We start from the raw sequence: 14,114 nt of genomic DNA on the forward strand, positions 1-14,114 counted from the left end.
TGTGATATGCAAAAGAGAAAAGATGTGGATAATGATATTGTTAAATTGAAGCTATTTCCTTTTTCGCTTAGAGATCGTGCTAAAGCTTGGTTTTCGTCTTTGCCTAAAAATAGTATTGATTCATGGAATAAGTGCAAAGATGCTTTTATCTCTAAGTATTTTCCTCCCGCTAAGATCATCTCTCTTAGAAACGATATTATGAATTTTAAGCAACTTGATCATGAACATGTTGCACAAGCTTGGGAGAGGATGAAATTAATGATACGTAATTGCCCTACACATGGTTTGAATCTTTGGATGATTATACAAAAAAATTATGCCGGATTGAATTTTGCTTCTAGAAATCTTTTAGATTCGGCCACGGGAGGCACTTTTATGGAAATCACTTTAGGAGAAGCTACTAAACTCCTAGATAATATTATGGTTAATTATTCTCAATGGCACACTGAAAGATCTACTAGTAAAAAGGTGCATGCTATAGAAGAAATCAATGTTTTGAGTGGAAAGATGGATGAACTTATGAAATTGTTTGCTAATAAGAGTGTTTCTTCTGATCCTAATGATATGCCTTTGTCTACTTTGATTGAGAATAATAATGAATCTATGGATGTGAATTTTGTTGGTAGGAACAATTTTGGTAATAACGCGTATAGAGGTAATTTTAATCCTAGGCGTTTCCTAGTAATTCCTCTCTACAACAATTCTTATGTAAATTATAATAAGATGCCCTCTGATTTTGAATCTAATATTAAAGAATTTATTAGTTCGCAAAAGAGTTTCAATGCTTTGATTGAAGAAAAATGTCTAAGATTGATGAGTTGGCTAGGAACGTGGATAGAATTTCTCTTGATGTTGATTCTTTGAAACTTAGATCTATTCCACCTAAGCATGATATCAATGAGTCTCTCAAAGCTATGAGAATTTCCATTGATGAGTGCAAAGAAAGAACCGCTAGGATGCGTGCTAAAAAGATTGCTTTGTGAAAGCGTGTTCTTCTAGTTTTCATGATAATAAGGATGAAGATCTAAAAGTGATTGATGTGTCCCCTATTAAATCTTTTTTGCAATATGAATCTTGATAATGATGGGACTAGAGATGAGTCAACTTTAGTTAAAAGGCGTCCAATGATTCGGAGTTTTTAGATCTTAATGCTAAAATTGGTAAAAGTGGGATTGGAGAGGTCAAAACTTTACATAGCAATGAACCCACTATTTTGGATTTCAAGGAATTTAATTATGATAATTGTTCTTTAATAGATTGTATTTCCTTGTTGCAATCCGTGCTAAATTCTCTGCATGCTTATAATCAAAATAAAGCTTTTACTAAACATATCGTTGATGCTTTAATGCAATCTTATGAAGAAAAGCTTGAATTGGAAGTTTCTATCCCTAGAAAACTTTATGATGAGTGGGAACCCACTATTAAAATTAAAATTAAAGATCATGAATGCTATGCTTTATGTGATTTGGGTGCTAGCGTTTCCACGATTCCAAAAACTTTGTGTGATGTGTTAGGTTTCCGTGAATTTGATGATTGTTCTTTAAATTTGCACCTCGCGGATTCCACTATTAAGAAACCTATGGGAAGAATTAATGATGTTCTTATTGTTGCAAATAGGAATTATGTGCCCGTAGATTTCATTGTTCTTGATATTGATTGCAATCCTACATGTCCTATTATTCTTGGTAGACCTTTCCTTAGAACGATTGGTGCAATTATTGATATGAAGGAAGGAAATATTAGATTCCAATTTCCGTTAAGGAAGGCATGGAACACTTTCCTAGAAAGAAAATTAAATTACCTTATGAATCTATTATGAGAGCCACTTATGGATTGCATACCAAAGATGATAATACCTAGATCTATCCTTGCTTTTATGCCTAGCTAGGGGCGTTAAACGATAGCGCTTGTTGGGAGGCAACCCAATTTTATTTTTGTTTCTTGCTTTTTGGTTCTGTTTAGTAATAAATAATTCATCTAGCCTCTGTTTATATGTGGTTTTATGCTTTTAATTAGTGTTTGTGCCAAGTAGAACCTTTGGGAAGACTTGGGGAAAGTCTTTGCGATCTTGCTGTAAAAAACAGAAACTTTAGCGCTCACGAGATTTGCTGCCATTTTTTACTGGAGAGTGAGATTAGTTGATTTTTTGCAAGATGATTAATAGACAAATTCCTCACGTCCAGCAATTTATTTTAGAATTTTTGGGGTTACAGAAGTATTCGAAACCTACAGATTACTACAGACTGTTCTGTTTTTGACAGATTCTGTTTTTCGTGTGTTGTTTGCTTATTTTGATGAATCTATGGCTAGTATCGGAGGTTATGAACCATAGAGAAGTTGGAATACATTAGGTTTAACACCAAAATAAAATAAAGAATGAGTTCATTACAGTACCTTAAGTGGTGGTTTGTTTTCTTATACTAACGGAGCTCATGAGATTTTCTGTTTAAGTTTTGTGTTGTGAAGTTTTCAAGTTTTGGGTAAAGATTTGATGGATTATGGAACAAGGAGTGGCAAGAGCCTAAGCTTGGGGATGCCCAAGGCACCCCAAGGTAAAATTCAAGGACAACCAAAAGCCTAAGCTTGGGGATGCCCCGGAAGGCATCCCCTCTTTCGTCTTCTCTATCGGTAACTTTACTTGAGGCTATATTTTTATTCACCACATGATATGTGTTTTGCTTGGAGCGTCTTGTATGATTTGAGTCTTTGATTTTTAGTTTACCACAATCATCCTTGCTGTACACACCTTTTGGGAGAGACACACATGAATTGGAATTTATTAGAATACTCTATGTGCTTCACTTATATCTTTTGAGCTAGATAATTTTGCTCTAGTGCTTCACTTATATCTTTTAGAGCAAGTGGTGGTTTTATTTTATAGAAATTATTGATCTCTCATGCTTCACTTATATTATTTTGAGAGTCCTTTAGAACAGCATGGTAATTTTCTTTGGTTATGAAACTAGTCCTAATATGATAGGCATCCAAGATGGGTATAATAAAAACTATCATAGAAAGTGCATTGAATACTATGAGAAGTTTGATACTTGATAATTGTTTTGAGATATAAAGGTGGTGATATTAGAGTGTGCTAGTTGAGTAGTTGTGAATTTGAGAAATACTTGTGTTGAAGATTGCAAGTCCCGTAGCATGCACGTATGGTAACCGTTGTGTAACAAATTTGAAACATGAGGTGTTCTTTGATTGTCTTCCTTATGAGTGGCGGTCGGGGACGAGCGATGGTCTTTTCCTACCAATCTATCCCCCTAGGAGCATGCACGTAATGCTTGGTTTTTGATGACTTGTAGATTTTTGCAATAAGTATGTGAGTTCTTTATGACTAATGTTGAGTCCATGGATTATACGCACTCTCACCTTCATCATTGCTAGCCTCTTCGGTACCGTGCATTGCCCTTTCTCACCTTGAGAGTTGGTGCAAACTTCGCCGGTGCATCCAAACCCCGTGATATGATACGCTCTATCACACATAAACCTCCTTATATCTTCCTCAAAACAGCCACCATACCTACCTATTATGGCATTTCCATAGCCATTCCGAGATATATTGCCATGCAACTTTCCACCGTTTCATTTATGACACGCTTCATCATTGTCATATTGCTTTGCATGATCATGTAGTTGACATCGTATTTGTGGCAAAGCCACCATGCATAATTTTCATACATGTCACTCTTGATTCATTGCCCTTCCCGGTACACCCGAGGCATTCATATAGAGTCATATTTTGTTCTAGTATCGAGTTGTAATCATTGAGTTGTAAATAAATAGAAGTGTGATGATCATCATTAATAGAGCATTGTCCCAAATAAAAAAGAGAAGGCCAAATAAAAAAAAGGAAGGCCCAAAAAAGAAAAGAAAAGAAAAAAAGGACAATGCTACTATCCTTTTTTCCACACTTGTGCTTCAAAGTAGCACCATGATCTTTATGATAGAGAGTCTCTTGTTTTGTCACTTTCATATACTAGTGGGAATTTTTCATTATAGAACTTGGCTTGTATATTCCAACAATGGGCTTCCTCAAATGCCCTAGGTCTTCGTGAGCAAGCAAGTTGGATGCACACCCACTTAGTTTCTTTTGTTGAGCTTTCATACATTTATAGCTCTAGTGCATCGTTGCATGGCAATCCCTACTCCTTGCATTGACATCAATTGATGGGCATCTCCCTAGCCCATTGATTAGCCTCGTCGATGTGAGACTTTCTCCTTTTTTGTCTTCTCCACATAACCCCCTATCATATTATATTCCACCCATAGTGCTATATCCATGGCTCACACTCATGTATTGCGTGAAAGTTGAAAAAAGTTTGAGATTACTAAAGTATGAAACAATTGCTTGGCTTGTCATCGGGGTTGTGCAAGATGAGAGCATTCTTGTGTGACGAAAATGGAGCATGACCAAACTATATGATTTTGTAGGGATGAACTTTCTTTTGCCATGTTATTTTGAGAAGACATGATTGCTTAGTTAGTATGCTTGAAGTATTATTATTTTTATGTCAATATTAAACTTTTGTCTTGAATCTTCGGATCTGAACATTCATGCCACAATAAAGAAATTACATTGAGAATTATGCTAGGTAGCATTCCACATCAAAAATTCTGTTTTTATCATTTACCTACTCGAGGACGAGCAGGAATTAAGCTTGGGGATGCTTGATACGTCTCCAACGTATCTATAATTTTTGATTGTTCCATGCTATTATATTATCTGTTTTGGATGTTAATGGGCTTATATACACTTTTATATTATTTTTGGGACTAACCTACTAACCCAAGGCCCAGTGCAAATTGTTGTTTTTTTGCCTATTTCAGTGTTTCGCAGAAAAGGAATATCAAACGGAATAAAACCTTCGGGAGAGTTATTTTTGGAACAAACGTGATCCAGGGGACTTGGAGTGGACGTCAAGAAACCAACGAGGAGGCCACGAGGCAGGGGCGCGCCCTCCACCCTCGTGGGCCCCTCGTGGCTCCACCGACCTACTTCTTCCTCCTATATATATTCATATACCCCGAAAACATCCAGGAGCACCACGAAACCCTATTTCCACCGCCGCAACCTTCTGTACCCAAGAGATCCCATCTTGGGGCCTTTTCCGGAGCTCCGCCGGAGGGGGAATCGATCACGGAGGGCCTCTACATCAACTCCATGGCCCCTCCGATGATGTGTGAGTAGTTTACCTCAGACCTTCGGGTCCATAGTTATTAGCTAGATGGCTTCTTCTCTCTCTTTGGATCTCAATACAATGTTCTCCTCGATCTTCTTGGAGATCTATTTGATGTAACTCTTTTTGCGGTGTGTTTGTCGAGATCCGATGAATTGTGGGTTTATGATCAAGTTTATCTATGAACAATATTTGATTCTTCTCTGAAATCTTTTATGTATGATTGGTTATCTTTGCAAGTCTCTTCGAATTATCAGTTTGGTTTGGCCTACTAGATTGATCTTTCTTGCAATGGGAGAAGTGCTTAGCTTTGGGTTCAATCTTGCGGTGTCCTTTCCCAGTGACAGCAGAGGGCAGCAAGGCACGTATTGTATTGTTGCCATCGAGGATAAAAAGATGGGGTTTATATCATATTGCTTGAGTTTATCCCTCTACATCATGTCATCTTACCTAATGCGTTACTCTGTTCTTATGAACTTAATACTCTAGATGCATGCTGGATAGCGGTCGATGTGTGGAGTAATAGTAGTAGATGCAGAATCGTTTCGGTCTACTTGTCGCGGACGTGATGCCTATATACATGATCATGCCTAGATATTCTCATAATTATGCACTTTTCTATCAATTGCTCGACAGTAATTTGTTCACCCACCGTAATACTTATGCTATCTTGAGAGAAGCCACTAGTGAAACCTATGGCCCCCGGGTCTATTCTCCTTTATATTAATCTCCCTCAACAAGCTATTTCTGGCACCGTTTATTTTGCAATCTTTACTTTCAATCTATATCATAAAAATACCAAAAATATTTATCTTATTATTATTATCTCTATCAGATCTCACTCTCGTAAGTGACCGTGAAGGGATTGACAACCCCTTTATCGCGTTGGTTGCGAGGTTCTTATTTGTTTGTGTAGGTACGAGGGACTTGCGTGTAGTCTCCTACTGGATTGATACCTTGGTTCTCAAAAACTGAGGAAATACTTACGCTACTTTGCTGCATCACCCTTTCCTCTTCAAGGGAAAACCAACGCAGTGCTCAAGAGGTAGCAATGCATAACCCCGATGACAAGCCAAGTAATTGTTTCATACTTAGCCTTTTCAAACTTTTTCACTTTTACGCAATACATGAGGCGAGCCATGGACATAGCACTATGGTGGAATAGAATGGTGGTTGTGGAGAAGACAAAAAGGAGGAAGATAGTCTCACATCAACTAGGCGTATCAACGGGCTATGGAGATGCCCATCAATAGATATCAATGTGAGTGAGTAGGGATTGCCATGCAACGGATGCACTAGAGCTATAAGTGTATGAAAGCTCAACAAAAGAAACTAAGTGGGTGTGCATCCAACTTGCTTGCTCACGAAGACCTAGGGCATTTTGAGGAAGCCCATCATTGGAATATACAAGCCAAGTTCTATAATGAAAAATTCCCACTAGTATATGAAAGTGACAACATAAGAGACTCTCTATCATGAAGATCATGGTGCTACTTTGAAGCACAAGTGTGGAAAAAGGATAGTAACATTGCCCCTTCTCTCTTTTTCTCTCATTTTTTTTGTTTGGGCCTTCTCTTTTCTTTTTATGGCCTCTTTTTTTTGTCCGGAGTCTCATCCCGACTTGTGGGGGAATCATAGTCTCCATCATCCTTTCCTCACATGGGACAATGCTCTAATAATGAAGATCATCACACTTTTATTTACTTACAACTCAAGAATTACAACTCGATACTTAGAACAAAATATGACTCTATGTGAATGCCTCCGGCGGTGTACCGGGATGTGCAATGAATCAAGAGTGACATGTATAAAAAATTATGAATGGTGGCTTTGCCACAAATACGATGTCAACTACATGATCATGCAAAGCAATATGACAATGATGAAGTGTCATAATAAACGGAACGGTGGAAAGTTGCATGGCAATATATCTCGGAATGGCTATGGAAATGCCATAATAGGTAGGTATGGTGGCTGTTTTGAGGAAGGTAAATGATGGGTTTATGGTACCGGCGAAAGTTTGCGCGGCACAAGAGAGGCTAGCAATGGTGGAAGGGTGAGAGTGCGTATAATCCATGGACTCAACATTAGTCATAAAGAACTCACATACTTATTGCAAAAATCTACAAGTCATCAAAACCAAGCACTACGCGCATGCTCCTAGGGGGATAGATTGGTAGGAAAAGACCATCGCTCGTCCCCGACCGCCACTCATAAGGAAGGCAATCAAAGAACACCTCATGCTTCAAATTTGTCACACAACGGTTACCATACGTGCATGCTACGGGACTTGCAAACCTCAACACAAGTATTTCTCAATTTCACAATTACTCAACTAGCACGACTCTAATATCACCATCTTTATATCTCAAAACAATTATCAAGTATCAAACTTCTCATAGTATTTAATGCACTCTATATGAAAGTTTTTATTATACCCATCTTGGATGCCCATCATATTAGGACTAATTTATAACCAAAGAAAATTACCATGCTGTTCTAAAAGACTCTCAAAATAATATAAGTGAAGCATGAGAGATCAATAATTTCTATAAAATAAAACCACCACCGTGCTCTAAAAGATATAAGTGAAGCACTAGAGCAAAATTATCTAGCTCAAAAGATATAAGTGAAGCACATAGAGTATTCTAATAAATTCCGATTCATGTGTGTCTCTCCCAAAAGGTGTGTACAGCAAGGATGATTGTGGTAAACTAAAAAGCAAAGACTCAAATCATACAAGACGCTCCAAGCAAAACACATATCATGTGGTGAATAAAAATATAGCCTCAAGTAAAGTTACCGATAGATGAAGACGAAAGAGGGGATGCCTTCCGGGGCATCCCCAAGCTTAGGATTTTGGTTGTCCTTGAATTTCACATATCCAAAGGCAAGATATTTGTTGCCAAGAATGGAACATTTCTATAGAAGGAGTTTCTATCAAAAGAAGTGAGTGGGTGGAAAGTAGAACTTGATCAGGTAATTATACCTTCTCTCAATTTGGACAGTAGCACATCAGAGAAATCCGTTCCCATGATGCCTACACCAACTAGTGAGGAAGCTAATGATGATGATCATTAAACTTCAGATCAAGTTACCACTGGACATCATAGGTCAATTATAGCATGTTGCGCACCAGAGTGGTACGGTAATCCTGTCCTAGAAGTCATGTTACCAGACCATGGTGAACCTACAAACTATGAAGAAGCTATGATGATCCCAGATTTCGATAAATGCCTTGAGGCCATGAAATCTGATATAGGATCCATGTATGAGAACAAAGTGTGGACTTTGGTGGAATTGCCCGATGATCGACAAGCCATTGAGAATAAATGGATCTTCAAGAAGAAGACTGACGCTGATGGTAATGTCACCATCTACAAAGCTCGACTTGTCGCGAAAGGTTTTCGACAAGTTCAAGGGGTTGACTATGATGAGACCTTCTCACCCGTAGCGATGCTTAAGTTAGTCCGAATGATGTTAGCAATTGCCGTATTTTATGATTATGAAATTTGGCAAATGGACATCAAAACTGTGTTCCTTAATTGATTTCTTAAAGAAGAGTTGTATATGATGCAACCAGAAGCTTTTGTCGATCCTAAAGGTGCTAACAAAGTGTGCAAGCTCCAGCGATCCATCTATGGACTGGTGCAAGCATCTCTGAGTTGGAATATACGATTTGATGAGGTGATCAAAGCATATGGTTTTATACAGAATTTTGGTGAAGTATTTATTTACAAGAAAGTGAGTGGGAGCTCGGTAGCATTTCTGATATTATATGTAGATGACATATTGTTGATTGGAAATGATATATAATTCTCGGATAGCATAAAAGGATACTTGAATAAGAATTTTTCAATGAAAGACCTTGGTGAACTAATTATATATTTGGCATCAAGATCTATAGAGATAAATCAAAACACTTAATAGGTCTTTCATAAAGCAATAACTTGACAAAGTTTTGAAGAAGTTCAAAATGGATCAGTCAAAGAAAGGGTTCTTGCCTGTGTTACAAGGTGTGAAGTTGAGTCAGACTCAAAGCCCGACCACTTTAGAAGATAGAGAGAAAATGAAAGTCATTCCCTATGCCTCAGACATAGGTTCCATCATGTATGCTATGCTATGTACCAGACCTGATGTGTTCCTTGCCATAAGTCCGGCAGGGAGGTACCAAAGTAATCCAGGAGTGGATCACTGGACATCGGTCATGAACATCCTGAAGTACCTAAAAAGGACCAAGGATATGTTTCTCATTGATGGAGGTGACAAAGAGCTTGTCGTAAATGGTTATGTCGATGCTAGCTTTGACACTGATCCGAATGACTCTAAGTCACAAACTGGATACATATTTATATTGAATGGTGGAGCTATCAGTTGGTGCAGTTCCAAGCAGAGGGGCGTAGCGGGATCTACGTGTGAAGCGGAATACACAACTGCTTCGGAAGCAGCAAATGAAGGAGTTCATATCCGATCTAGGTGTAATACCTAGTGCGTCGAGTCTAATGAAAATCTTTTGTGACAATACTGGAGAAATTTCCTTGGCGAAGGAATCCAGATTTCACAAAAGAACCAAACACATCAAGAGACGCTTCAACTCCACTCGTGAACAAGTCAAGCAAGGAGACATAGAAATTTGCAGGATACATATGGATCTGAATGTAGAAGACCCGTTGACTAAGCCTCTTCTAGGAGCAAAACATGATCAGTACCAAGAATCCATGGGTGTTAGATTCATTACAATGTAATCTAGATTATTGACTCGAGTGCAAGTGGGAGACTAAAGGAAATTTGCCCTAGAGGCAATAATAAAGTTCTTATTTTATATTTCCTTATTCATGGTAAAAGTTTATTATTCATGGTAAAATTGTATTGATCGGAAACCTAAATACATGTGTGAATACATAAACAAACACCGTGTCCCTAGTGAGCCTCTACTTGACTAGCTCGTTGATCAAAGATGGTTAAGGTTTCCTAACCATAGACATGAGTTTTCATTTGATAATGGGATCACATCATTAGGAGAATGATGTGATGGACAAGACCCATCCATTAGCTTAGCATAATGATTGTTCAGTTTTATTGCTATTGCTTTCTTAATGTCAAAAAAATATTCCTTCGACTATGAGATTACGCAACTCCCGAATACCAGAGGATTGCCTTGTGTGCTATCAAACTTCACAACATGACTGGGTGATTATAAATATGCTCTACAGGTATCTCCGAATGTGTTTGTTGAGTTGGCATAGATTGAGATTAGGATTTGTCACTCTGAGTTTCAGAGAGGTATCTCTAGGCCCTCTCGGTAATACACATCATAAGCCTGCAAGCAAACGACTAAGGAGTTAGTCACAAGATGATGTATTACAGAACAAGTAAAGAGACTTGCCGGCAATGAGATTGAACTAGGTATGAAGATACCGACGATCGAATCTCGGGCAAGTAACATATCGATAGACAAAGGGAATTACATATGTTGTCATAACAGTTTGACCGATAAAGATCTACGTAGAATATGTAGGAGCCAATATGGGCATCCAGGTTCCACTATTGGTTATTGACCGGAGAGGTGTATCGTTAATGTCTACATAATTCTCGAACCCGTAGGGTCCGCACGCTTAACGATCGATGACGATATAGTATTATATGATTTATGTGATTTGGTGACCAAATGTTGTTCGAAGTCCCAAATGAGATCACGGACATGACGAGGAGCCTCGAAATGGTCGAGAGGTAAAGATTGATATATATAGGATGATGGTATTAGGACACCGGAAGTGTTTCAGGGGTACCGGGTACTTATTGGGTCACCGAAAGGGGTTCCGGGCACCCCCGGCAAAAGATATGGGCCAAGAGGGGAAACACACCAGCCATAAGGGGGTGGTGCGCCCCATATGGGCCGGCCTAGGAGGAAAAAGAAATAGGGGAAGGGGAAAGGAAAGAGAGGAATAGGGGGGTTCCGGGCACCCCCTTCCTTCCCTCGCTAGTCGACGCGCATTGTGTCCGATTTCCACGCGTCGCATAGGGACAGCCCCCGACTGGGTCGACCCATTGGCAGGGCTAGCTGGCGTGATTACTGTAGCGCGACAGTGCAGCGTAAGAACATCACCAAAAAAGCAGCAGCGCTCACACGTGGGATCGAACTGACGACCACTCGATGGTGAATGTCTTTGCATGTCACTAGACATGATGACCATTCATGACTTTCTAGCACCACTAAACTCTAAAATATATATGCAGCGGTAGATCAAACAGTTTAGAATGTTTCAAACATTTTCTTGAAAAATGTGATTTAAAACAAATTTTGAACGGTTTCTGAAAAATGCGAACAAATTTTGAAATTCCAAAAAGTTTTTGAGCATGAGAACAATTTTTAAAATTTGTGATTTATTTTTGAAATTCTGAACAAATTTTGAAAACCACAAACTTTTTGAAACTCCCAAACATTTTTTGAATTTGTGTACAAAATATAAAAAACAGGAACATTTTTTTGAAATTCAGAACAAAATTTTGAAACCACGAACATTTTTTGAATTTGTGAACAAAATTTGAAAACCGGGAACATCTTTTGAGTTTGTGGACAAACTTTGAAAAACAGGAACATTTTTTGAAATTCAGAACAATTTTTTTGAAACTGTGAACATTTTTTGAAACACGAACATTTTTTGAATTTATGAACAAGTTTTGAAAACCAGGGACATTTTTTGAAATATGAATAAAAGAAAAGAAAAAACGAATAAGAAGAGAAATAGAAAAAAGAAAAACGAAAAAGAAACTGAAAAAGAAAAAGGCGGTTCAAGAACCTTCTAGAAGATTCCAAAAACCGGAAAAAACCGTCTGGGAAACTCTAGAAGGTTCCCAAAACCAGAAACTCTCCAAACACATTAAATGGGTCGGCCCATGACATTGCTCGATTGCTAGGTGTGTGCGAAACGGCGACACTTTGACGCAATGAGCGTCCAATAGGAAATTCCCTTCCCTCTCCCCCCTCTTTCCTTCCCCCTCTGACATATATGGCATGGGGGCGCGACTTGGGTGGAGCCCAAGTAGGATTCGGTCCTACTTGGGGCACCTCCTGACCTCTCCCTCCCCCTCCCACATATATATATATGGGGGCACCTAGCACACACCAGACAATTGTTTAGCCGTGTGCGGCGCCCCACTCCACCGTTTATGCCCCCGGTCATATCTTCGTAGTGCTTAGGTGAAGCCCTACAAGGATCACTTCACCATCGTTGTCACCACGCCGTTGTGTTGACGGAACTCATCTACTACCTCGGCATCTTGCTGGATCAAGAAGGCGAGGGACATCACCGAGCTAAATGTGTGCAGAACACAGAGGTGTTGTGCGTTTGGTACTTGATTGGTCGATGTGAGAAGAAGTTCGACTACATCAACCACGTCGTGAAACGCTTCTACTTACGGTCTACGAGGGTACGTAGACACAATCTCCCCGTTGTTGCTATGCATCTCCATGGATGGATCATTGCGTGTGCGTAGAATTTTTTTTGTTTTCCATGCAAGATTCCCAACACCAGCGCCTGTGTGGGAGGGCCTCTGAACCCTTCTTCCTCGTTGCCGTATGTAGTGTGGGTAGATCTGGCCTCCCGCCGCATGCCTAGACACATCCCAATGACCCTAAGGTATAACCTTCTTTGAAATCGTCATTGCTCTAGCTGCATGCTGATCTTTTTTGATTTTGTAGTCGAATCTAGGTCTTGGTTCAAAGAAGAAAGAAGGGTGGGGTAGGGTGGAGCATGAATCTAGGACGTATTTCAATGAGGAAAGGAGGGAGGCAAAGTAGTATAGACTAGCTATCCATCCGCTTTGTTTGTCGAAAAGGGAAAAAGGGGCTAACCCAGTACACACATCTTTGTTGAAAAAGGAAAGAAACTTGGGGTCGGGACACTACAAAAAATACACTTCCGTGATGATACGTGTTTGTCACAGTAGGTCGCGTTTTTTGTCATGCATGTACATCCATGACAAATTTATGACAGAATCAAGATAGTCATACCTGTGCTGTCGTAGAAGTGTTCCATGACATTACCAAAATTATCATCACGGAAGTGTCCACTTCCATGACGATAAATCGCGCGTCACAGAAGTGCTTTTCAAGGGTGACCGACATGTGGCATCCACCGTAACGGAACACCGTTAAGCTATCGGGTCGGGTTTTGGATCCGATAACCCGTTAACAGCCCCGACCAATGGGGATTTTCCACGTGTAAAATCATCATTGGCTGGAGGAGACACGTGTCAGGTCCGCGTTGGCACAGGTGTCACTCATCCAATGGGCGAGACGCGCCTATGATATGTTGACACGTGGACCGGCCCATCAAGTTTAAATGGGCCGGCCCAACTGAAGGCCCACAAGATTTTGCGGACCATAATGGGCCGGCCCAGCTAAAGGCCCACGAGATTTTGCGGACCATAATGGGCTGGCCCAGCTAAAGGCCCACAAGATTTTGCGGGCCATAATGGGCCGGCCCAGGTAAAGGCCCACAAGATTTTTGTGTGCCATAATGGGCCGGCCCAGGTAAAGGCCCACAAGATTCTTGCGGATCATAATGGGCCGGCCCAGCTAAAGGCCCATGAGATTTCGCCGACATTAATGGGCCGGCCCAGCTGTAGGCCCACAAGATTTTGAGGACCCTAGTAGGCCGGCCCATTAACTGGCTGCCATGTTTTGGGCCAAATGTCGGCCCATATTTGATCGGTCCATTAATGGCCTGCCACGCTCCGGGCCTAATAGTGGCCCATATGAGATCTGACCCGTTAAAAGCCTACCACGTTCTGGGCCAAATTACGGCCCAGATCAGGTCCGGCCCTTTAAGAGGCTTTGGGCTCAATTATGGCCCATATCAGATTCGGCCCGTCAACTGGACACTATGCTTTTGGGCCCACTTGCTAAAGGCCCACTTAGTAATTCGG

Source organism: Triticum urartu, chromosome 4 (genome assembly GCF_003073215.2).
Source record: "Triticum urartu cultivar G1812 chromosome 4, Tu2.1, whole genome shotgun sequence".
NCBI classification, from domain to species: domain Eukaryota; kingdom Viridiplantae; phylum Streptophyta; class Magnoliopsida; order Poales; family Poaceae; genus Triticum; species Triticum urartu.